Source organism: Ovis canadensis, chromosome 26 (genome assembly GCF_042477335.2).
Source record: "Ovis canadensis isolate MfBH-ARS-UI-01 breed Bighorn chromosome 26, ARS-UI_OviCan_v2, whole genome shotgun sequence".
NCBI classification, from domain to species: Eukaryota; Metazoa; Chordata; class Mammalia; order Artiodactyla; family Bovidae; genus Ovis; species Ovis canadensis.
This window is the reverse complement of record NC_091270.1, coordinates 10,331,808-10,355,177: the sequence shown is the minus strand read 5'-3', so window position 1 is coordinate 10,355,177 and position 23,370 is coordinate 10,331,808.

The following is a 23,370-nucleotide window of genomic DNA, read 5'->3' as shown; positions in this document are numbered from 1 at the left end:
ACACCGTTGCTGCAACTCCAGAAGTTACCCGACATACCCGTCTCCACTCGAGAGGAAGCACGTGGGTCCCGCACACATCCAGGGGAGCCCCGTTTCCGCCTCCTAGCTCGAGATGAGGGATCCTTTCCCTGTTTCGTAGGGAAAGAATTCCCGGCGTTCCCGTCGCATCTCAAGAGGAGGCGCTCTCCACAGGAAAGGCGAGAGGAACTCCAGGGTCGTGCCACCATTCCAAGAGTCCCCCAGATGTGTCAGTCCATTCCAGAGGAACCTGATTTCCCTGCACTGCCTTGACGTTCAAGCCGAGGATCGACTCCCACCACGTGTGCACGTGGGACAGCCCTGTGGGAAAGCCTCGTGGGAAAGCCTCGTGGGAAGACTCGAGGGAAAACCATAGATCCTTTGATCCATGCGGCGGACTGCGTGACACTGCTGCTACCGCTCTGGAGGAAAGCGCAAGTGCATGCCCGCATTCGAGACGAGGACTGACTCCCCTGGGGAGACTCCAGAAGTACCCCAAGATCCATGTCAGCACTGGAGAGGAATCCTCAGGTTCCGGCCCCGAGTCCACACAAGGTCTTAGGCCCCGGCATCAACGGGAGAGGGATCCCGAGAGGCCCCCGAGGAACTCGCATGGGGACTTGTTTTTCCTGAGGCCACCAGAGCGGGTCCCTGAGGTCCTCGTCGTAAGTCGAGATCACCTGCCGCAACTCGAGAAAATCCAGGAGGTTTTGCCCTCCCGGCGAGATGAGGCTCATTTCCGCTGAGGCTTCTCCAGGCTAATCACGTCTAAACACTGGAACTTCCAAAGGTTCCTTCACACCCTTGCTGCAACTCAAGAAGTTCCCCGACATACCCGTCTGCACTCGAGAGGAAGCACGTGGGGTCCCGCACACATCCAGGGGAGCCCCGTTTCCGCCTCCTAGCTCGAGATGAGGGATCCTTTCCCTTTTTCATAGGGAAAGAATTCCCGGCGTTCCCGTCGCATCTCAAGAGGAGGCGCTCTCCACAGGAAAGGCGAGAGGAACTCCAGGGTCGTGCCACCATTCCAAGAGTCCCCCAGATGTGTCAGTCCATTCCAGAGGAACCTGTTTTCCCTGCACTGCCTTGACGTTCAAGCCGAGGATCGACTCCCACCACGTGTGCACGTGGGACAGCCCTGTGGGAAAGCCTCGTGGGAAAGCCTCGTGGGAAAGACTCGAGGGAAAACCATAGATCCTTTGATCCACGCGGCGGACTGCGTGACACTGCTGCTACCGCTCTGTAGGAAAGCGCAAGTGCATGCCCGCATTCGAGACGAGGACTGACTCCCCTGGGGAGACTCCAGAAGTACCCCAAGATCCATGTCAGCACTGGAGAGGAATCCTCAGGTTCCGGCCCCGACTCCACACAAGGTCTTAGGCCCCGGCATCGATGGGAGAGGAATCCCGAGAGGCCCCCGAGGAACTCGCATGGGGACAGGCCTTTCCTGAGGCCACCAGAGCGGTTCCCTGAGGTCCCCGTCGTAAGTCGAGAGCACCTGCCGCAACTCGAGAAAATCCAGGAGGTTTTGACCTCCAGGCGAGATGAGGCCCATTTCCGCTGAGACTTCTCGAGGCTAATCACGTCTAACCACTGGAACTTCCAAAGGGTCCTTCACACCCTTGCTGCAACTCAAGAAGTTCCCCGACATACCCGTCTCCACTCGAGAGGAAGCACGTGGGGTCCCGCACACATCCAGGGGAGCCCCGTTTCCGCCTCCTAGCTCGAGATGAGGGATCCTTTCCCTGTTTCGTAGGGAAAGAATTCCCGGCGATCCCGTCGCATATCAAGAGGAGGCGCTCTCCACAGGAAAGGGGAGAGGACTCCAGGGTCGTGCCACCATTCCAAGAGACCCCCAGATGTGTCAGTCCATTACAGAGGAACCTGTTTTCCCTGCACTACCTTGACGTTCAAGCCGAGGATCGACTCCCACCACGTGTGCACGTGGGACAGCCCTGTGGGAAAGCCTCGTGGGAAAGCTTTGTGGGAAAGACTCGAGGGAAAACCATAGATCCTTTGATCAACGCGGCGGACTGCGTGACACTGCTGCTACCGCTCTGGAGGAAAGCGCAAGTGCATGCCCGCATTCGAGACGAGGACTGACTCCCCTGGGGAGACTCCAGAAGTACCCCAAGATCCATGTCAGCACTGGAGAGGAATCCTCAGGTTCCGGCCCCGACTCCACACAAGGTCTTAGGCCCCGGCATCGACGGGAGAGGAATCCCGAGAGGCCTCCGAGGAACTTGCATGGGGACTGGCCTTTCCTGAGGCCACCAGAGCGGGTCCCTGAGGTCCTCGTCGTAAGTCGAGAGCACCTGCCGCAACTCGAGAAAATCCAGGAGGTTTTGCCCTCCAGGCGAGATGAGGCCCATTTCCGCTGAGGCTTCTCGAGGCTAATCACATCTAACCACTGGAACTTCCAAAGGGTCCTTCACACCCTTGCTGCAAATAAAGAAGTTCCCCGACATACCCGTCTCCACTCGAGGGGAAGCACGTGGGGTCCCACACACTTCCAGGGGAGCCCCGTTTCCGCCTCCTAGCTCGAGATGAGGGATCCTTTCCCTGTTTCCTAGGGAAAGAATTCCCGGCGTTCCCGTCGCATCTCAAGAGGAGGCGCTCTCCACAGGAAAGGCGAGAGGAACTCCAGGGTCGTGACACCATTCCAAGAGTCCCCCAGATGTGTCAGTCCATTCCAGAGGAACCTGTTTTCCCTGCACTGCGTTGACGTTCAAGCCGAGGATCAACTCCCACCACGTGGGCACGTGGGACAGCCCTGTGGGAAAGCGTCGTGGGAAAGCCTCGTGGGAAAGACTCGAGGGAAAACCATAGATCCTTTGATCCACGCGGCGGACTGCGTGACACTGCTGCTACCGCTCTGGAGGAAAGCGCAAGTGCATGCCCGCATTCGAGACGAGGACTGACTCCCCTGGGGAGACTCCAGAAGTACCCCAAGATCAATGTCAGCACTGGAGAGGAATCCTCAGGTTCCGGCCCCGACTCCACACAAAGTCTTAGGCCCCGACATCGATGGGAGAGGAATCCCGAGACGCCCCCGAGGAACTCGCATGGGGACAGGCCTTTCCTGAGGCCACCAGAGCGGTTCCCTGAGGTCCCCGTCGTAACTCGAGAGCACCTGCCGCAACTCGAGAAAATCCAGGAGGTTTTGCCCTCCAGGCGAGATGAGGCCCATTTCCGCTGAGGCTTCTCGAAGCCAATCACATCTAACCACTGGAACCTCCAAAGGGTCCTTCACACCATTGCTGCAACTCAAGAAGTTCCCCGACATACCCGTCTCCACTCGAGGGGAAGCACGTGGGGTCCCGCACACATCCAGTGGAGCCCCGTTTCCGCCTCCTAGCTCGAGATGAGGGATCCTTTCCCTGTTTGGTAGGGAAAGAATTCCCGGCGTTCCCGTCACATCTCAAGAGGAGGCGCTCTCCACAGGAAAGGCGAGAGGAACTCCAGGGTCGTGCCACCATTCCAAGAGTCCCCCAGATGTGTCAGTCCATTCCAGAGGAACCTGTTTTCCTGCACTGCCTTGACGTTCAAGCCGAGGATCGACTCCCACCACGTGTGCACGAGGGATAGCCCTGTGGGAAAGCCTCGTGGGAAAGCCTCGTGGGAAAGACTCGAGGGAAAACCATAGATCCTTTGATCCACGCGGCGGACTGAGTGACACTGCTGCTACCGCTCTGGAGGAAAGTGCAAGTGCATGCCCGCATTCGAGACGAGGACTGAATCACCTGGGGAGACTCCAGAAGTACCCCAAGATCCATGTCAGCACTGGAGAGGAATCCTCAGGTTCCGGTCCCGACTCCACACAAGGTCTTAGGCCCCGGCATCGACGGGAGAGGAATCCCGAGACGCCCCCGAGGAATTCGCATGGGGACTGGCCTTTCCTGAGGCCACCAGAGCGGGTCCCTGAGGTCCCCGTCGTAAGTCGAGAGCACCTGCCGCAACTCGAGAAAATCCAGGAGGTTTTGCCCTCCAGGCGAGATGAGGCCCATTTCCGCTGAGGCTTCTCGAGGCCAATCACATCTAACCACTGGAACTTCCAAAGGATCCTTCACACCATTGCTGCAACTCAAGAAGTTCCCCGACATACCCGTCTCCACTCGAGAGGAAGCACGTGGGGTCCCGCACACATCCACGGGAGCCCCGTTTCCGCCTCCTAGCTCGAGATGAGGGATCCTTTCCCTGTTTCGTAGGGAAAGAATTCCCGGCGTTCCCGTCGCATCTCAAGAGGAGGCGCTCTCCACAGGAAAGGCGAGAGGAACTCCAAGGTCGTGCCACAATTCCAAGAGTCCCCCAGATGTGTCAGTCCATTCCAGAGGAACCTGTGTTGCCTGCACTGCCTTGACGTTCAAGCTGAGGATCGACTCCCACCACGTGTGCACGTGGGACAGCCCTGTGGGAAAGCCTCGTGGGAAAGCCTCGTGGGAAAGACTTGAGGGAAAACCATAGATCCTTTGATCCACGCGGCGGACTGCGTGACACTGCTGCTACCGCTCTGGAGGAAAGCGCAAGTGCATGCCCGCATTCAAGACGAGGACTGACTCCCCTGGAGAGACTCCAGAAGTTCCCCAAATTCCATGTCAGCACTGGAGAGGAATCCTCAGGTTCCGGCCCCGACTCCACACAAGGTCTTAGGCCCCGGCATCGACGGGAGAGGAATCCCGAGAGGCCCCCGAGGAACTCGCATGGGGACTGGCCTTTCCTGAGGCCACCAGAGCGGGTCCCTGAGGTCCCCGTCGTAAGTCGAGAGCACCTGCCGCAACTCGAGAAAATCCAGGAGGTTTTGCCCTCCAGGCGAGATGAGGCCCATTTCCGCTGAGGCTTCTCGAGGCCAATCACGTCTAACCACTGGAACTTCCAAAGGGTCATTCACACCCTTGCTGCAACTCAAGAAGTTCCCCGACATACCCGTCTCCACTCGAGACGAAGCACGTGGCTCCCGCACACATCCAGGGGAGCCCCGTTTCCGCCTCCTAGCTCGAGATGAGGGATCCTTTCCCTGTTTCGTAGGGAAAGATTTCCCGGCGTTCCCGTCGCATCTCAAGAGGAGGCGCTCTCCACAGGAAAGGCGAGAGGAACTCCAGGGTCGTGCCACCATTCCAAGAGTCCCCCAGATGTGTCAGTCCATTCCAGAGGAACCTGTTTTCCCTGCACTGCCTTGACGTTCAAGCCGAGGATCGACTCCCACCACGTGTGCACGTGGGACAGCCCTGTGGGAAAGCCTCGTGGGAAAGCCTCGTTGGAAAGACTCGAGGGAAAACCATAGATCCTTTGATCCACGCGGCGGACTGCATGACACTGCTGCTACCGCTCTGGAGGAAAGCGCAAGTGCATGCCCGCATTCGAGACGAGGACTGACTCCCCTGGGGAGACTCCAGAAGTACCCCAAGATCCATGTCAGCACTGGAGAGGAATCCTCAGGTTCCGGCCCCGACTCCACACAAGGTCTGAGGCCCCGGCATCGACGGAAGTGGAATCCTGAGAGGCCCCCGAGGAACTCGCATGGGGACTGGCCTTTCCTGAGGCCACCAGAGCGGGTCCCTGAGGTCCCCGTCGTAAGTCGAGAGCACCTGCCGCAACTCGAGAAAATCCAGGAGGTTTTGCTCTCCAGGCGAGATGAGGCCCATTTCCGCTGAGGCTTCTCGTGGCTAATCACGTCTAACCACTGGAACTTCCAAAGGGTCCTTCACACCCTTGCTGCAACTCAAGAAGTTCCCCGACATACCCGTCTGCACTCGAGAGGAAGCACGTGGGTCCCGCACACATCCAGGGGAGCCCTGTTTCCGCCTCGTACTCGAGATGAGGGATCCTTGCCCTGTTTCGTAGGGAAAGAATTCCCGGCGTTCCCGTCGCATCTCAAGAGGAGGCGCTCTCCACAGGAAAGGCGAGAGGAACTCCAGGGTCGTGCCACCATTCCAAGAGTCCCCCAAATTTGTCAGTCCATTCCAGAGGAACCTGTTTTCCCTGCACTGCCTTGACGTTCAAGCCGAGGATCGACTCCCACCACGTGTGCACGTGGGACAGCCCTGTGGGAACGCCTCGTGGGAAAGCCTCGTGGGAAAGACTCGAGGGAAAACCATAGATCCTTTGATCCACGCGGCGGACTGCGTGACACTGCTGCTACCGCTCTGGAGGAAAGCGCAAGTGCATGCCCGCATTAGAGACGAGGACTGACTCCCCTGGGGAGACTCCAGAAGTACCCCAAGATCCATGTCAGCACTGGATAGGAATCCTCAGGTTCCGGCCCCGGCTCCACACAAGGTCTTAGGCCCCGGCATCGACGGGAGAGGAATCCCCAGAGGAACTCGCATGGGGACCCCGGCATCCACGGGAGAGTAATCCCGAGAGGCCCCCGAGGAACTCGCATGGGGACTGGCCTTTCCTGAGGCCACCAGAGCGGGTCCCTGAGGTCCCCGTCGTAAGTCGAGAGCACCTGCCGCAACTCGAGAAAATCCAGGAGGTTTCGCCCTCCAGGCGAGATGAGGCCCATTTCCGCTGAGGCTTCTCGAGGCCAATCACATCTAACCACTGGAATTTCCAAAGGGTCCTTCACACCCTTGCTACAACTCAAGAAGTTCCCCGACATACCCGTCTCCACTCGAGAGGATGCACGTGGGGTCCCGCACACATCCAGGGGAGCCCCGTTTCCGCCTCCAGCTCGAGATGAGGGATCCTTTCCCTGTTTCGTAGGGAAAGAATTCCCGGCGTTCCCGTCGCATCTCAAGAGGAGGCGCTCTCCACAGGAAAGGCGAGAGGAACTCCAGGGTCGTGACACCATTCCAAGAGTCCCCCAGATGTGTCAGTCCATTCCAGAGGAACCTGTTTTCCCTGCACTGCCTTGACGTTCAAGCCGAGGATCGACTCCCACCACGTGTGCACGTGGGACAGCCCTGTGGGAAAGCCTCGTGGGAAAGCCTCGTGGGAAAGCCTCGAGGGAAAACCATAGATCCTTTGATCCACGCGGCGGACTGCGTGACACTGCTGCTACCGCTCTGGAGGAAAGCGCAAGTGCATGCCCGCATTCGAGACGAGGACTGACTCCCCTGGGGAGACTCCAGAAGTACCCCAAGATCCATGTCAGCACTGGAGAGGAATCCTCAGGTTCCGGCCCCGACTCCACACAAGGTCTTAGGCCCCGGCATCGACGGGAGAGGAATCCCCAGAGGAACTCGCATGGGGACTGGCCTTTCCTGAGGCCACCAGAGCGGGTCCCTGAGGTCCCCGTCGTAAGTGGGGAGCACCTGCCGCAACTCGAGAAAATCCAGGAGGTTTTGCCCTCCAGGCGAGATGAGGCCCATTTCCGCTGAGGCTTCTCAAGGCCAATCACATCTAACAACTGGAACTTCCAAAGGGTCCTTCACACCCTTGCTGCAACTCAAGAAGTTCCCCGACATACCCGTCTCCATTCTAGAGGAAGCACGTGGGGTCCCGCACACATCCAGGGGAGCCCCGTTTCCGCCTCCTAGCTCGAGATGAGGGATCCTTTCCCTGTTTCGTAGGGAAAGAATTCCCGGCGTTCCCGTCGCATCTCAAGAGGAGGCGCTCTCCACAGGAAAGGCGAGAGGAACTCCAGGGTCGTGCCACCATTCCAAGAGTCCCCCAGATGTGTCAATCCATTCCAGAGGAACCTGTTTTCCCTGCACTGCCTTGACGTTCAAGCCGAGGATCGACTCCCACCACGTGTGCACGTGGGACAGCCCTGTGGGAAAGCCTCGTGGGAAAGCCTCGTGGGAAAGACTCGAGGGAAAACCACAGATCCTTTGATCCACGCGGCGGACTGCGTGACACTGCTGCTGCCGCTCTGGAGGAAAGCGCAAGTGAATGTCCGCCTTCGAGACGAGGACTGACTCCCCTGGGGAGACTCCAGAAGTACCCCAAGATCCATGTCAGCACTGGAGAGGAATCCTCAGGTTCCAGGCCCGACTCCACACAATGTCTTAGGCCCCGGCATCGACGGGAGAGGAATCCCGAGAGGCCCCCGAGGAACTCGCATGGGGACTGGCCTTTCCTGAGGCCACCAGAGCGGGTCCCTGAGGTCCCCGTCGTAAGTGGAGAGCACCTGCCGCAACTCGAGAAAATCCAGGAGGTTTTGCCCTCCAGGCGAGATGAGGCCCATTTCCGCTGAGGCTTCTCGAGGCCAATCACATCTAACCACTGGAACTTCCAAAGGGTCCTTCACACCCTTGCTGCAACTCAAGAAGTTCCCCGACATACCCGTCTCCACTCTAGAGGAAGCACGTGGGGTCCCTCACACATCCAGGGGAGCACGGTTTCCGCCTCCTAGCTCGAGATGAGGGATCCTTTCCCTGTTTAGTAGGGAAAGAATTCCCGGCGTTCCCGTCGCATCTCAAGAGGAGGCGCTCTCCACAGGAAAGGCGAGAGGAACTCCAGGGTCGTGCCACCATTCCAAGAGTCCCCCAGATGTGTCAGTCCATTCCAGAGGAACCTGTTTTCCCTGCACTTCCTTGACGTTCAAGCCGAGGATCGACTCCCACCACGTGTGCACGTGGGACAGCCCTGTGGGAAAGCCTCGTGGGAAAGCCTCGTGGGAAAGACTCGAGGGAAATCCATAGATCCTTTGATCCACGCGGCGGACTGCGTGACACTGCTGCTACCGCTCTGGAGGAAAGCGCAAGTGCATGCCCGCATTCGAGACGAGGACTGACTAACCTGGGGAGACTCCAGAAATACCCCAAGATCCATGTCAGCACTGGAGAGGAATCCTCAGGTTCCGGCCCCGACTCCACACAAGGTCTTAGGCCCCGGCATCGACGGGAGTGGAATCCCGAGAGGCCCCCGAGGAACTCGCATGGGGACTGTCCTTTCCTGAGGCCACCAGAGCGGGTCCGTGAGGTCCCCGTCGTAAGTCGAGATCACCTGCCGCAACTCGAGAAAATCCAGGAGGTTTTGCCCTCCAGGCGAGATGAGGCCCATTTCCGCTGAGGCTTCTCGAGGCCAATCACATCTAACCACTGGAACTTCCAAAGGGTCCTTCACACCCTTGCTGCAACTCAAGAAGTTCCCCGACATACCCGTCTGCACTCGAGAGGAAGCACGTGGTGTCCCGCACACATCCAGGGGAGCCCCGTTTCCGCCTCCTAGCTCGAGATGAGGGATCCTTTCCCTGTTTTGTAGGGAAAGAATTCCCGGCGTTCCCGTCGCATCTCAAGAGGAGGCGCTCTCCACAGGAAAGGCGAGAGGAACTCCAGGGTCGTGCCACCATTCCAAGAGTCCCCCAGATGTGTCAGTCCATTCCAGAGGAACCTGTTTTCCCTGCACTGCCTTGACGTTCAAGCCGAGGATCGACTCCCACCACGTGTGCACGTGGGACAGCCCTGTGGGAAAGCCTCGTGGGAAAGCCTCGTGGGAAAGACTAGAGGGAAAACCATAGATCCTTTGATCCACGCGGCGGACTGCGTGACACTGCTGCTACCGCTCTGGAGGAAAGCGCAAGTGCATGCCCGCATTCGAGACGAGGACTGACTCCGCTGGGGAGACTCCAGAAGTACCCCAAGATCCATGTCAGCACTGGAGAGGAATCCTCAGGTTCCGGCCCCGACTCCACACAAGATCGTAGGCCCCGGCATCGATGGGAGTGGAATCCTGAGAGGCCCCCGAGGAACTCGCATGGGGACTGGCCTTTCCTGAGGCCACCAGAGCGGGTCCCTGAGGTCCCCGTCGTAAGTCGAGAGCACCTGCCGCAACTCGAGAAAATCCAGGAGGTTTTGCCCTCCAGGCGAGATGAGGCCCATTTCCGTTGAGGCTTCTAGTGGCTAATCACGTCTAACCACTGGAACTTCCAAAGGGTCCTTCACACCGTTGCTGCAACTCAAGAAGTTCCCCGACATACCCGTCTCCACTCGAGACGAAGCACGTGGGGTCCCGCACACATCCAGGGGAGCCCCGTTTCCGCCTCCTAGCTCGAGATGAGGGATCCTTTCCCTGTTTCGTAGGGAAAGAATTCCCGGCGTTCCCGTCGCATCTCAAGAGGAGGCGCTCTCCACAGGAAAGGCGAGAGGAACTCCAGGGTCGTGCCACCATTCCAAGAGTCCCCCAGATGTGTCAGTCCATTCCAGAAGAACCTGTTTTCCCTGCACTGCCTTGACGTTCAAGCCGAGGATCGACTCCCACCACGTGTGCACGTGGGACAGCCCTGTGGGAAAGCCTCGTGGGAAAGCCTCGTGGGAAAGACTCGAGGGAAAACCATAGATCCTTTGATCAACGCGGCGGACTGCGTGACACTGCTGCTACCGCTCTGGAGGAAAGCGCAAGTGCATGCCCGCATTCGAGACGAGGACTGACTAACCTGGGGAGACTCCAGAAGTACCCCAAGATCCATGTCAGCACTGGAGAGGAATCCTCAGGTTCCGGCCCCGACTCCACACAAGGTCTTAGGCCCCGGCATCGACGGGAGAGGAATCCCGAGAGGCCCCCGTGGAACTCGCATGGTGACTGGCCTTTCCTGAGGCCACCAGAGCGGTTCCCTGAGGTCCCCATCGTAAGTCGAGAGCACCTGCCGCAACTCGAGAAAATCCAAGAGGTTTTGCCCTCCAGGCGAGAGGAGGCCCATTTCCGCTGAAGCTTCTCGAGGCCAATCACATCTAACCACTGGAACTTCCAAAGGGTCCTTCACACCCTTGCTGCAACTCAAGAAGTTCCCCGACATACCCGTCTCCACTCGAGAGGAAGCACGTGGGGTCCCGCACACATCCAGGGGAGCTCCGTTTCCGCCCCCTAGCTCGAGGTGAGGGATCCTTTCCCTGTTTCGTAGGGAAAGAATTCCCGGCGTTCCCGTCGCATCTCAAGAGGAGGCGCTCTCCACAGGAAAGGCGAGGGGAACTCCAGGGTCGTGACACCATTCCAAGAGTCCCCCAGATGTGTCAGTCCATTCCAGAGGAACCTGTTTTCCCTGCACTGCCTTGACGTTCAAGCCGAGGATCGACTCCCACCACGTGTGCACGTGGGACAGCCCTGTGGGAAAGCCTCGTGGGAAAGCCTCGTGGGAAAGACTCGAGGGAAAACCATAGATCCTTTGATCCACGCGGCGGACTGCGTGACACTGCTGCTACCCCTCTGGAGGAAAGCGCAAGTGCATGCCCGCATTTGAGACGAGAACTGACTCCCCTGGGGAGACTCAAGAAGTACCCCAAGATCCATGTCAGCACTGGAGAGGAATCCTCAGGTTCCGGCCCCGACTCCACACAAGGTCTTAGGCCCCGGCATCGACGGGAGAGGAATCCCGAGAGGCCCCCGAGGAACTCGCATGGGGACTGGCCTTTCCTGAGGCCAACAAGCGGGTCCCTGAGGTCCCGGTCGTAAGTCGAGAGCACCTGCCGCAACTCGAGAAAATCCAGGAGGTTTTGCCCTCCAGGCGAGATGAGGCCCATTTCCGCTGAGGCTTCTCGAGGCCAATCACATCTAACCACTGGAACTTCCAAAGGGTCCTTCACACCCTTTCTGCAACTCAAGAAGTTCCCCGACACACCCGTCTCCACTCGAGAGGAAGCACGAGGTGTCCCGCATACATCCAGGGGAGCCCCGTTTCCGCCTCCTAGCACGAGATCAGGGATCCTTTCCCTGTTTCGTAGGGAAAGAATTCCCGGCGTTCCCGTCGAATCTCAAGAGGAGGCGCTCTCCACAGGAAAGGCGAGAGGAACTCCAGGGTCATGCCACCATTCCAAGAGTCTCCCAGATGTGTCAGTCCATTCCAGAGGAACCTGTTTTCCCTGCACTGCCTTGACGTTCAAGCCGAGGATCGACTCCCACCACGTGTGCACGTGGGACAGCCCTGTGGGAAAGCCTCGTGGGAAAGCCTCGTGGGAAAGACTCGAGGGAAAACCATAGATCCTTTGATCCACGCGGCGGACTGCGTGACACTGCTGCTACCGCTCTGGAGGAAAGCGCAAGTGCATGCCCGCATTCGAGACGAGGACTGACTCCCCTGGGGAGACTCCAGAAGTACCCCAAGATCCATGTCAGCACTGGAGAGGAATCCTCAGGTTCCGGCCCCGACTCCACACAAGGTCTTAGGCCCCGGCATCGACGGGAGAGGAATCCCGAGAGGCCCCCGAGGAACTCGCATGGGGACTGGCCTTTCCTGAGGCCACCAGAGCGGGTCCCTGAGGTCCCCGTCGTAAGTGGAGAGCACCTGCCGCAACTCGAGAAAATCCAGGAGGTTTTGCCCTCCAGGCGAGATGAGGCCCATTTCCGCTGAGGCTTCTCGAGGCCAATCACATCTAACCACTGGAACTTCCAAAGGGTCCTTCACACCATTGCTGCAACTCAAGAAGTTCCACGACATACCCGTCTCCACTCGAGAGGAAGCACGTGGGGTCCCGCACACATCCAGGGGAGCCCCGTTTCCGCCTCCTAGCTCGAGATGAGGGATCCTTTCCCTGTTTCGTAGGGAAAGAATTCCTGGCGTTCCCGTCGCATCTCAAGAGGAGGCGCTCTCCACAGGAAAGGCGAGAGGAACTCCAGGGTCGTGCCACCATTCCAAGAGTCCCCCAGATGTGTCAGTCCATTCCAGAGGAACCTGTTTTCCCTGCACTGCCTTGACGTTGAAGCCGAGGATCGACTCCCACCACGTGTGCACGTGGGACAGCCCTGTGGGAAAGCCTCGTGGGAAAGCCTCGTGGGAAAGATTCGAGGGAAAACCATAGATCCTTTGATCCACGCGGCGAACTGCGTGACACAGCTGCTACCGCTCTGGAGGAAAGCGCAAGTGCATGCCCGCATTCGAGACGAGGACTGACTCCCCTGGGGAGACTCCAGTAGTACCCCAAGATCCATGTCAGCACTGGAGAGGAATCCTCAGGTTCCGGCCCCGACTCCACACAAGGTCTTAGGCCCCGGCATCGACGTGAGAGGAATCCCGAGAGGCCCCCGAGGAACTCGCATGGGGACTGGCCTTTCCTGAGGCCACCAGAGCGGGTCCCTGAGGTCCCCGTCATAAGTCGAGAGCACCTGCCGCAACTCGAGAAAATCCAGGAGGTTTTGCCCTCCCGGCGAGATGAGGCCCATTTCCGCTGAGGCTTCTCGAGGCCAATCACATCTAACCACTGGAACTTCCAAAGGGTCCTTCACACCCTTGCTGCAACTCAAGAAGTTCCCCGACATACCCGTCTGCACTCGAGAGGAAGCACGTGGGGTCCCGCACACATCCAGGGGAGCCCCGTTTCCGCCTCCTAGCTCGAGATAAGGGATCCTTTCCCTGTTTCGTAGGGAAAGAATTCCCGGCGTTCCCGTCGCATCTCAAGAGGAGGCGCTCTCCACAGGAAAGGCGAGAGGAACTCCAGGGTCATGCCACCATTCCAAGAGTCCCCCAGATGTGTCAGTCCATTCCAGAGGAACCTGTTTTCCCTGCACTGCCTTGACGTTCAAGCCGAGGATCGACTCCCACCAAGTGTGCACGTGGGACAGCCCTGTGGGAAAGCCTCGTGGGAGAGCCTCGTGGGAAAGACTCGAGGGAAAACCAAACATCCTTTGTTCCACGCGGCGGACTGCGTGACAATGCTGCTACCGCTCTGGAGGAAAGCGCAAGTGCATGCCCGCATTTGAGACGAGGACTGACTCCCCTGGGGAGACTCCAGAAGTACCCCAAGATCCATGTCAGCACTGGAGAGGAATCCTCAGGTTCCGGCCCCGACTCCACACAAGGTCTTAGGCCCCGGCATCGACGGGAGAGGAATCCCGAGAGGCCCCCGAGGAACTCGCATGGGGACTGGCCTTTCCTGAGGCCACCAGAGCTGGTCCCTGAGGTCCCCGTCGTAAGTCGAGAGCACCTGCCGCAACTCGAGAAAATCCAGGAGGTTTTGCCCTCCAGGCGAGATGACGCCCATTTCCGCTGAGGCTTCTCGAGGCCAATCACGTCTAAACACTGGAACTTCCAAAGGGTCCTTCACACCCTTGCTGCAACTCAAGAAGTTCCCCGACATACCCGTCTCCACTCGAGAGGAAGCACGTGGTGTCCCGCACACATTCAGGGGAGCCCCGTTTCCGCCTCCTAGCTCGAGATGAGGGATCCTTTCCCTGTTTCGTAGGGAAAGAATTCCCGGCGTTCCCGTCGCATCTCAAGAGGAGGCGCTCTCCACAGGAAATGCGAGAGGAACTCCAGGGTCGTGACACCATTCCAAGAGTCGCCCAAATGTGTCAGTCCATTCCAGAGGAACCTGTTTACCCTGCACTGCCTTGACGTTCAAGCCGAGGATCGACTCCCACCACGTGTGCACGTGGGACAGCCCTGTGGGAAAGCCTCGTGGGAAAGCCTCGTGGGAAAGACTCGGGGGAAAACCATAGATCCTTTGATCCACGCGGCGGACTGCGTGACACTGCTGCTACCGCTCTGGAGGAAAGCGCAATGCATGCCCGCATTCGAGACGAGGACTGACTCCCCTGGGGAGACTCCAGAAGTACCCCAAGATCCATGTCAGCACTGGAGAGGAATCCTCAGGTTCCGGCCCCGACTCCACACAAGGTCTTAGGCCCCGGCATCGACGGGAGAGGAATCCCGAGAGGCCCCCGAGGAACTCGCATGGGGACTGGCCTTTCCTGAGGCCACCAGAGCGGGTCCCTGAGGTCCCCGTCGTAAGTCGAGAGCACCTGCCGCAACTCGAGAAAATCCAGGAGGTTTTGCCCTCCAGGCGAGATGAGGCCCATTTCCGCTGAGGCTTCTCGAGGCCAATCACATCTAACCACTGGAACTTCCAAAGGGTCCTTCACACCCTTGCTGCAACTCAAGAAGTTCCCCGACATACCCGTCTCCACTCGAGAGGAAGCACGTTGGTTCCCGCACACATCCAGGGGAGCCCTGTTTCCGCCTCGTAGCTCGAGATGAGGGATCCTTTCCCTGTTTCGTAGGGAAAGAAATCCCGGCGTTCCCGTCGCATCTCAAGAGGAGGCGCTCTCCACAGGAAAGGCGAGAGGAACTCCAGGGTCGTGACACCATTCCAAGAGTCCCCCAGATGTGTCAGTCCATTCCAGAGGAACCTGTTTTCCCTGCACTGCCTTGACGTTCAAGCCGAGGATCGACTCCCACCACGTGTGCACGTGGGACAGCCCTGTGGGAAAGCCTCGTGGGAAAGCCTCGTGGGAAAGACTCGAGGGAAAACCATAGATCCTTTGATCCACGCGGCGGACTGCGTGACACTGCTGCTACCGCTCTGGAGGAAAGCGCAAGTGCATGCCCGCATTCGAGACGAGGACTGACTCCCCTGGGGAGACTCCAGAAGTACCCCAAGATCCATGTCAGCACTGGAGAGGAATCCTCAGGTTCCGGCCCCGACTCCACACAAGGTCTTAGGCCCCGGCATCGACGGGAGAGGAATCCCGAGAGGCCCCCGAGGAACTCGCATGGGGACTGGCCTTTCCTGAGGCCACCAGAGCTGGTCCCTGAGGTCCCCGTCGTAAGTCGAGAGCACCTGCCGCAACTCGAGAAAATCCAGGAGGTTTTGCCCTCCAGGCGAGATGAGGCCCATTTCCGCTGAGGCTTCTCGAGGCCAATCACGTCTAACCACTGGAACTTCCAAAGGGTCCTTCACACCCTTGCTGCAACTCAAGAAGTTCCCCGACATACCCGTCTGCACTCGAGAGGAAGCACGTGGTGTCCCGCACACATTCAGGGGAGCCCCGTTTCCGCCTCCTAGCTCGAGATGAGGGATCCTTTCCCTGTTTCGTAGGGAAAGAATTCCCGGCGTTCCCGTCGCATCTCAAGAGGAGGCGCTCTCCACAGGAAATGCGAGAGGAACTCCAGGGTCGTGACACCATTCCAAGAGTCGCCCAAATGTGTCAGTCCATTCCAGAGGAACCTGTTTACCCTGCACTGCCTTGACATTCAAGCCGAGGATCGACTCCCACCACGTGTGCACGTGGGACAGCCCTGTGGGAAAGCCTCGTGGGAAAGCCTCGTGGGAAAGACTCGGGGGAAAACCATAGATCCTTTGATCCACGCGGCGGACTGCGTGACACTGCTACTACCGCTCTGGAGGAAAGCGCAATGCATGCCCGCATTCGAGACGAGGACTGACTCCCCTGGGGAGACTCCAGAAGTACCCCAAGATCCATGTCAGCACTGGAGAGGAATCCTCAGGTTCCGGCCCCGACTCCACACAAGGTCTTAGGCCCCGGCATCGACGGGAGAGGAATCCCGAGAGGCCCCCGAGGAACTCGCATGGGGACTGGTCTTTCCTGAGGCCACCAGAGCGGGTCCCTGAGGTCCCCGTCGTAAGTCGAGAGCACCTGCCGCAACTCGAGAAAATCCAGGAGGTTTTGCCCTCCAGGCGAATGAGGCCCATTTCCGCTGAGGTTTCTCGAGGCCAATCACATCTAACCACTGGAACTTCCAAAGGGTCCTTCACACCATTGCTGCAACTCAAGAAGTTCCCCGACATACCCGTCTCCACTCGAGAGGAAGCACGTGGTGTCCCGCACACATCCAGGGGAGCCCCGTTTCCGCCTCCTAGCTCGAGATGAGGGATCCTTTCCCTGTTTCGTAGGGAAAGAATTCCCGGCGTTCCCGTCGCATCTCAAGAGGAGGCGCTCTCCACAGGAAAGGCGAGAGGAACTCCAGGGTCGTGCCACCATTCCAAGAGTCCCCCAGATGTGTCAGTCCATTCCAGAGGAACCTGTTTTCCCTGCACTGCCTTGAGGTTCAAGCCGAGGATCGACTCCCACCACGTGTGCACGTGGGACAGCCCTGTGGGAAAGCCTCGTGGGAAAGCCTCGTGGGAAAGATTCGAGGGAAAACCATAGATCCTTTGATCCACGCGGCGGACTGCGTGACACAGCTGCTACCGCTCTGGAGGAAAGCGCAAGTGCATGCCCGCATTCAAGACGAGGACTGACTCCCCTGGGGAGACTCCAGAAGTACCCCAAGATCCATGTCAGCACTGGAGAGGAATCCTCAGGTTCCGGCCCCGACTCCACACAAGGTCTTAGGCCCCGGCATCGACGGGAGAGGAATCACGAGAGGCCCCCGAGGAACTCACATGGGGACTGGCCTTTCCTGAGGCCACCAGAGCGGGTCCCTGAGGTCCCCGTCGTAAGTCGAGAGCACCTGCCGCAACTCGAGAAAATCCAGGAAGTTTTGCCCTCCAGGCGCGATGAGGCCCATTTCCGCTGAGGCTTCTTGAGGCTAATCACGTCTAACCACTGGAACTTCCAAAGGGTCCTTCACACCCTTGCTGCAACTCAAGAAGTTCCCCGACATACCCGTCTCCACTCGAGAGGAAGCACGTGGTGTCCCGCACACATTCAGGGGAGCCCCGTTTCCGCCTCCTAGCTCGAGATGAGGGATCCTTTCCCTGTTTCGTAGGGAAAGAATTCCCGGCATTCCCGTCGCATCTCAAGAGGAGGCGCTCTCCACAGGAAAGGCGAGAGGAACTCCAGGGTCGTGACACCATTCCAAGAATCCCCCAGATGTGTCAGTCCATTCCAGAGGAACCTGTTTTCCCTGCACTGCCTTGACGTTCAAGCCGAGGATCGACTCCCACCACGTGTGCACGTGGGACAGCCCTGTGGGAAAGCCTCGTGGGAAAGCCTCGTGGTAAAGACTCGAGGGAAAACCATAGATCCTTTGATCCACGCGGCGGACTGCGTGACACTGCTGCTACCGCTCTGTAGGAAAGCGCAAGTGCATGCCCGCATTCGAGACGAGGACTGACTCCCCTGGGGAGACTCCAGAAGTACCCCAAGATCCATGTCAGCACTGGAGAGGAATCCTGAGGTTCCGGCCCCGACTCGACACAAGGTCTTAGGCCCCGGCATCGACGGGAGAGGAATCCCGAGAGGCCCCCGAGGAACTCGCATGGGGACTGGCCTTTCCTGAGGCCACCAGAGCGGGTCCCTGAGGTCCCCGTCGTAAGTCGAGAGCACCTGCCGCAACTCGAGAAAATCCAGGAGGTTTTGCCCTCCAGGCGAGATGAGGCCCATTTCCGCTGAGGCTTCTCGAGGCTAACCACGTCTAAACACTGGAACTTCCAAAGGGTCCTTCACACCCTTGCTGCAACTCAAGAAGTTCCCCGACATACCCGTCTGCACTCGAGAGGAAGCACGTGGGGTCCCGCACACATCCAGGGGAGCCCCGTTTCCACCTCCTAGCTCAAGATGAGGGATCCTTTCCCTGTTTCGTAGGGAAAGAATTCCCGGCGTTCCCGTCGCATCTCAAGAGGAGGCGCTCTCCACAGGAAAGGCGAGAGGAACTCCAGGGTCGTGACACCATTCCAAGAGTCCCCCAGATGTGTCAGTCCATTCCAGAGGAACCTGTTTTCCCTGCACTGCCTTGACGTTCAAGCCGAGGATCGACTCCCACCACGTGTGCACGTGGCACAGCCCTGTGGGAAAGCCACGTGGGAAAGCCTCGTGGGAAAGACTCGAGGGAAAAACATAGATCCTTTGATCCATGCGGCGGACTGCGTGACACTGTTGCTACCGCTCTGGAGGAAAGCGCAAGTGCATACCCGCATTCGAGACGAAGACTGACTCCCCTGGGGAGACTCCAGAAGTACCCCAAGATCCATGTCAGCACTGGAGAGGAATCCTCAGGTTCCGGCCCCGAGTCCACACAAGGTCTTAGGCCCCGGCATCGACGGGAGAGGGATCCCGAGAGGCCCCCGAGGAACTCGCATGGGGACTCGTTTTTCCTGAGGCCACCAGAGCGGGTCCCTGAGGTCCTCGTCGTAAGTCGAGATCACCTGCCGCAACTCGAGAAAATCCAGGAGGTTTTGCCCTCCCGGCGAGATGAGGCTCATTTCCGCTGAGGCTTCTCCAGGCTAATCACGTCTAAACACTGGAACTTCCAAAGGTTCCTTCACACCCTTGCTGCAACTCAAGAAGTTCCCCGACATACCCGTCTGCACTCGAGAGGAAGCACGTGGGGTCCCGCACACATCCAGGGGAGCCCCGTTTCCGCCTCCTAGCTCGAGATGAGGGATCCTTTCCCTTTTTCATAGGGAAAGAATTCCCGGCGTTCCCGTCGCATCTCAAGAGGAGGCGCTCTCCACAAGAAAGGCGAGAGGAACTCCAGGGTCGTGCCACCATTCCAAGAGTCCCCCAGATGTGTCAGTCCATTCCAGAGGAACCTGTTTTCCCTGCACTGCCTTGACGTTCAAGCCGAGGATCGACTCCCACCACGTGTGCACGTGGGACAGCCCTGTGGGAAAGCCTCGTGGGAAAGCCTCGTGGGAAAGACTCGAGGGAAAACCATAGATCCTTTGATCCACGCGGCGGACTGCGTGACACTGCTGCTACCGCTCTGGAGGAAAGCGCAAGTGCATGCCCGCATTCGAGACGAGGACTGACTCCCCTGGGGAGACTCCAGAAGTACCCCAAGATCCATGTCAGCACTGGAGAGGAATCCTCAGGTTCCGGCCCCGACTCCACACAAGGTCTTAGGCCCCGGCATCGATGGGAGAGGAATCCCGAGAGGCCCCCGAGGAACTCGCATGGGGACAGGCCTTTCCTGAGGCCACCAGAGCGGTTCCCTGAGGTCCCCGTCGTAAGTCGAGAGCACCTGCCGCAACTCGAGAAAATCCAGGAGGTTTTGCCCTCCAGGCGAGATGAGGCCCATTTCCGCTGAGGCTTCTCGAGGCTAATCACGTCTAACCACTGGAACTTCCAAAGGGTCCTTCACACCCTTGCTGCAACTCAAGAAGTTCCCCGACATACCCGTCTCCACTCGAGAGGAAGCACGTGGGGTCCCGCACACATCCAGGGGAGCCCCGTTTCCGCCTCCTAGCTCGAGATGAGGGATCCTTTCCCTGTTTCGTAGGGAAAGAATTCCCGGCGATCCCGTCGCATATCAAGAGGAGGCGCTCTCCACAGGAAAGGGGAGAGGAACTCCAGGGTCGTGCCACCATTCCAAGAGACCCCCATATGTGTCAGTCCATTACAGAGGAACCTGTTTTCCCTGCACTGCCTTGACGTTCAAGCCGAGGATCGACTCCCACCACGTGTGCACGTGGGACAGCCCTGTGGGAAAGCCTCGTGGGAAAGCCTCGTGGGAAAGACTCGAGGGAAAACCATAGATCCTTTGATCAACGCGGCGGACTGCGTGACACTGCTGCTACCGCTCTGGAGGAAAGCGCAAGTGCATGCCCGCATTCGAGACCAGGACTGACTCCCCTGGGGAGACTCCAGAAGTACCCCAAGATCCATGTCAGCACTGGAGAGGAATCCTCAGGTTCCGGCCCCGACTCCACACAAGGTCTTAGGCCCCGGCATCGACGGGAGAGGAATCCCGAGACGCCCCCGAGGAACTTGCATGGGGACTGGCCTTTCCTGAGGCCACCAGAGCGGGTTCCTGAGGTCCTCGTCGTAAGTCGAGAGCACCTGCCGCAACTCGAGAAAATCCAGGAGGTTTTGCCCTCCAGGCGAGATGAGGCCCATTTCCGCTGAGGTTTCTCCAGGCTAATCACATCTAACCACTGGAACTTCCAAAGGGTCCTTCACACCCTTGCTGCAACTAAAGAAGTTCCCCGACATACCCGTCTCCACTCGAGGGGAAGCACGTGGGGTCCCACACACTTCCAGGGGAGCCCCGTTTCCGCCTCCTAGCTCGAGATGAGGGATCCTTTCCCTGTTTCTTAGGGAAAGAATTCCCGGCGTTCCCGTCGCATCTCAAGAGGAGGCGCTCTCCACAGGAAAGGCGAGAGGAACTCCAGGGTCATGCCACCATTCCAAGAGTCCCCCAGATGTGTCAGTCCATTCCAGAGGAACCTGTTTTCCCTGCACTGCCTTGACGTTCAAGCCGAGGATCGACTCCCACCACGTGGGCACGTGGGACAGCCCTGTGGGAAAGCCTCGTGGGAAAGCCTCGTGGGAAAGACTCGAGGGAAAACCATAGATCCTTTGATCCACGCGGCGGACTGCGTGACACTGCTGCTACCGCTCTGGAGGAAAGCGCAAGTGCATGCCCGCATTCGAGACGAGGACTGACTCCCCTGGGGAGACTCCAGAAGTACCCCAAGATCCATGTCAGCACTGGAGAGGAATCCTCAGGTTCCGGCCCCGACTCCACACAAGGTCTTAGGCCCCGGCATCGACGGGAGAGGAATCCCCAGAGGAACTCGCATGGGGACTGGCCTTTCCTGAGGCCACCAGAGCGGTTCCCTGAGGTCCCCGTCGTAAGTCGAGAGCACCTGCCGCAACTCGAGAAAATCCAGGAGGTTTTGCCCTCCAGACGAGATGAGGCCCATTTCCGCTGAGGCTTCTCGAGGCCAATCACATCTAACCACTGGAACCTCCAAAGGGTCCTTCACACCATTGCTGCAACTCAAGAAGTTCCCCGACATACCCGTCTCCACTAGAGGGGAAGCACGTGGGGTCCCGCACACATCCAGGGGAGCCCTGTTTCCACTTCCTAGCTCGAGATGAGGGATCCTTTCCCTGTTTCGTAGGGAAAGAATTCCCGGCGTTCCCGTCGCATCTCAAGAGGAGGCGCTCTCCACAGGAAAGGCGAGAGGAACTCCAGGGTCGTGCCACCATTCCAAGAGTCCCCCAGATGTGTCAGTCCATTCCAGAGGAACCTGATTTCCCTGCACTGCCTTGACGTTCAAGCCGAGGATCGACTCCCACCACGTGTGCACGTGGGACAGCCCTGTGGGAAAGCCTCGTGGGAAAGCCTCGGGGGAAGACTCGAGGGAAAACCATAGATCCTTTGATCCACGCGGCGGACTGCGTGACACTGCTGCTACCGCTCTGGAGGAAAGCGCAAGTGCATGCCCGCATTCGAGACGAGGACTGACTCCCCTGGGGAGACTCCAGAAGTACCCCAAGATCCATGTCAGCACTGGCGAGGAATCCTCAGGTTCCGGCCCCGACTCCACACAAGGTCTTAGGCCCCGGCATCGACGGGAGAGGGATCCCGAGAGGCCCCCGAGGAACTCGCATGGGGACTGGCTTTTCCTGAGGCCTCCAGAGAGGGTCTCTGAGGTCCCCGTCGTAAGTCGAGATCACCTGCCGCAACTCGAGAAAATCCAGGAGGTTTTGCCCTTCAGGCGAGATGAGGCTCATTTCCTCTGAGGCTTCTCGAGGCTAACCACGTCTAAACACTGGAACTTCCAAAGGGTCCTTCACACCCTTGCTGCAACTCAAGAAGTTCCCCGACATACCCGTCTGCACTCGAGAGGAAGCACGTGGGGTCCCGCACACATCCAGGGGAGCCCCGTTTCCACCTCCTAGCTCGAGATGAGGGATCCTTTCCCTGTTTCGTAGGGAAAGAATTCCGGGCGTTCCCGTCGCATCTCAAGAGGAGGCGCTCTCCACAGGTAAGGCGAGAGGAACTCCAGGGTCGTGACACCATTCCATGAGTCCCCCAGATGTGTCAGTCCATTCCAGAGGAACCTGTTTTCCCTGCACTGCCTTGACGTTCAAGCCGAGGATCGACTCCCACCACGTGTGCACGTGGGACAGCCCTGTGGGAAAGCCTCGTGGGAAAGCCTCGTGGGAAAGACTCGAGGGAAAAACATAGATCCTTTGATCCATGCGGCGGACTGCGTGACACTGCTGCTACCGCTCTGGAGGAAAGCGCAAGTGCATGCCCGCATTCGAGACGAGGACTGACTCCCCTGGGGAGACTCCAGAAGTACCCCAAGATCCATGTCAGCACTGGAGAGGAATCCTCAGGTTCCGGCCCCGAGTCCACACAAGGTCTTAGGCCCCGGCATCGACGGGAGAGGGATCCCGAGAGGCCCCCGAGGAACTCGCATGGGGACTGGTTTTTCCTGAGGCCACCAGAGCGGGTCCCTGAGGTCCTCGTCGTAAGTCGAGATCACCTGCCGCAACTCGAGAAAATCCAGGAGGTTTTGCCCTCCCGGCGAGATGAGGCTCATTTCCGCTGAGGCTTCTCCAGGCTAATCACGTCTAAACACTGGAACTTCCAAAGGTTCCTTCACACCCTTGCTGCAACTCAAGAAGTTCCCCGACATACCCGTCTGCACTCGAGAGGAAGCACGTGGGGTCCCGCACACATCCAGGGGAGCCCCGTTTCCGCCTCCTAGCTCGAGATGAGGGATCCTTTCCCTTTTTCATAGGGAAAGAATTCCCGGCGTTCCCGTCGCATCTCAAGAGGAGGCGCTCTCCACAGGAAAGGCGAGAGGAACTCCAGGGTCGTGCCACCATTCCAAGAGTCCCCCAGATGTGTCAGTCCATTCCAGAGGAACCTGTTTTCCCTGCACTGCCTTGACGTTCAAGCCGAGGATCGACTCCCACCACGTGTGCACGTGGGACAGCCCTGTGGGAAAGCCTCGTGGGAAAGCCTCGTGGGAAAGACTCGAGGGAAAACCATAGATCCTTTGATCCACGCGGCGGACTGCGTGACACTGCTGCTACCGCTCTGGAGGA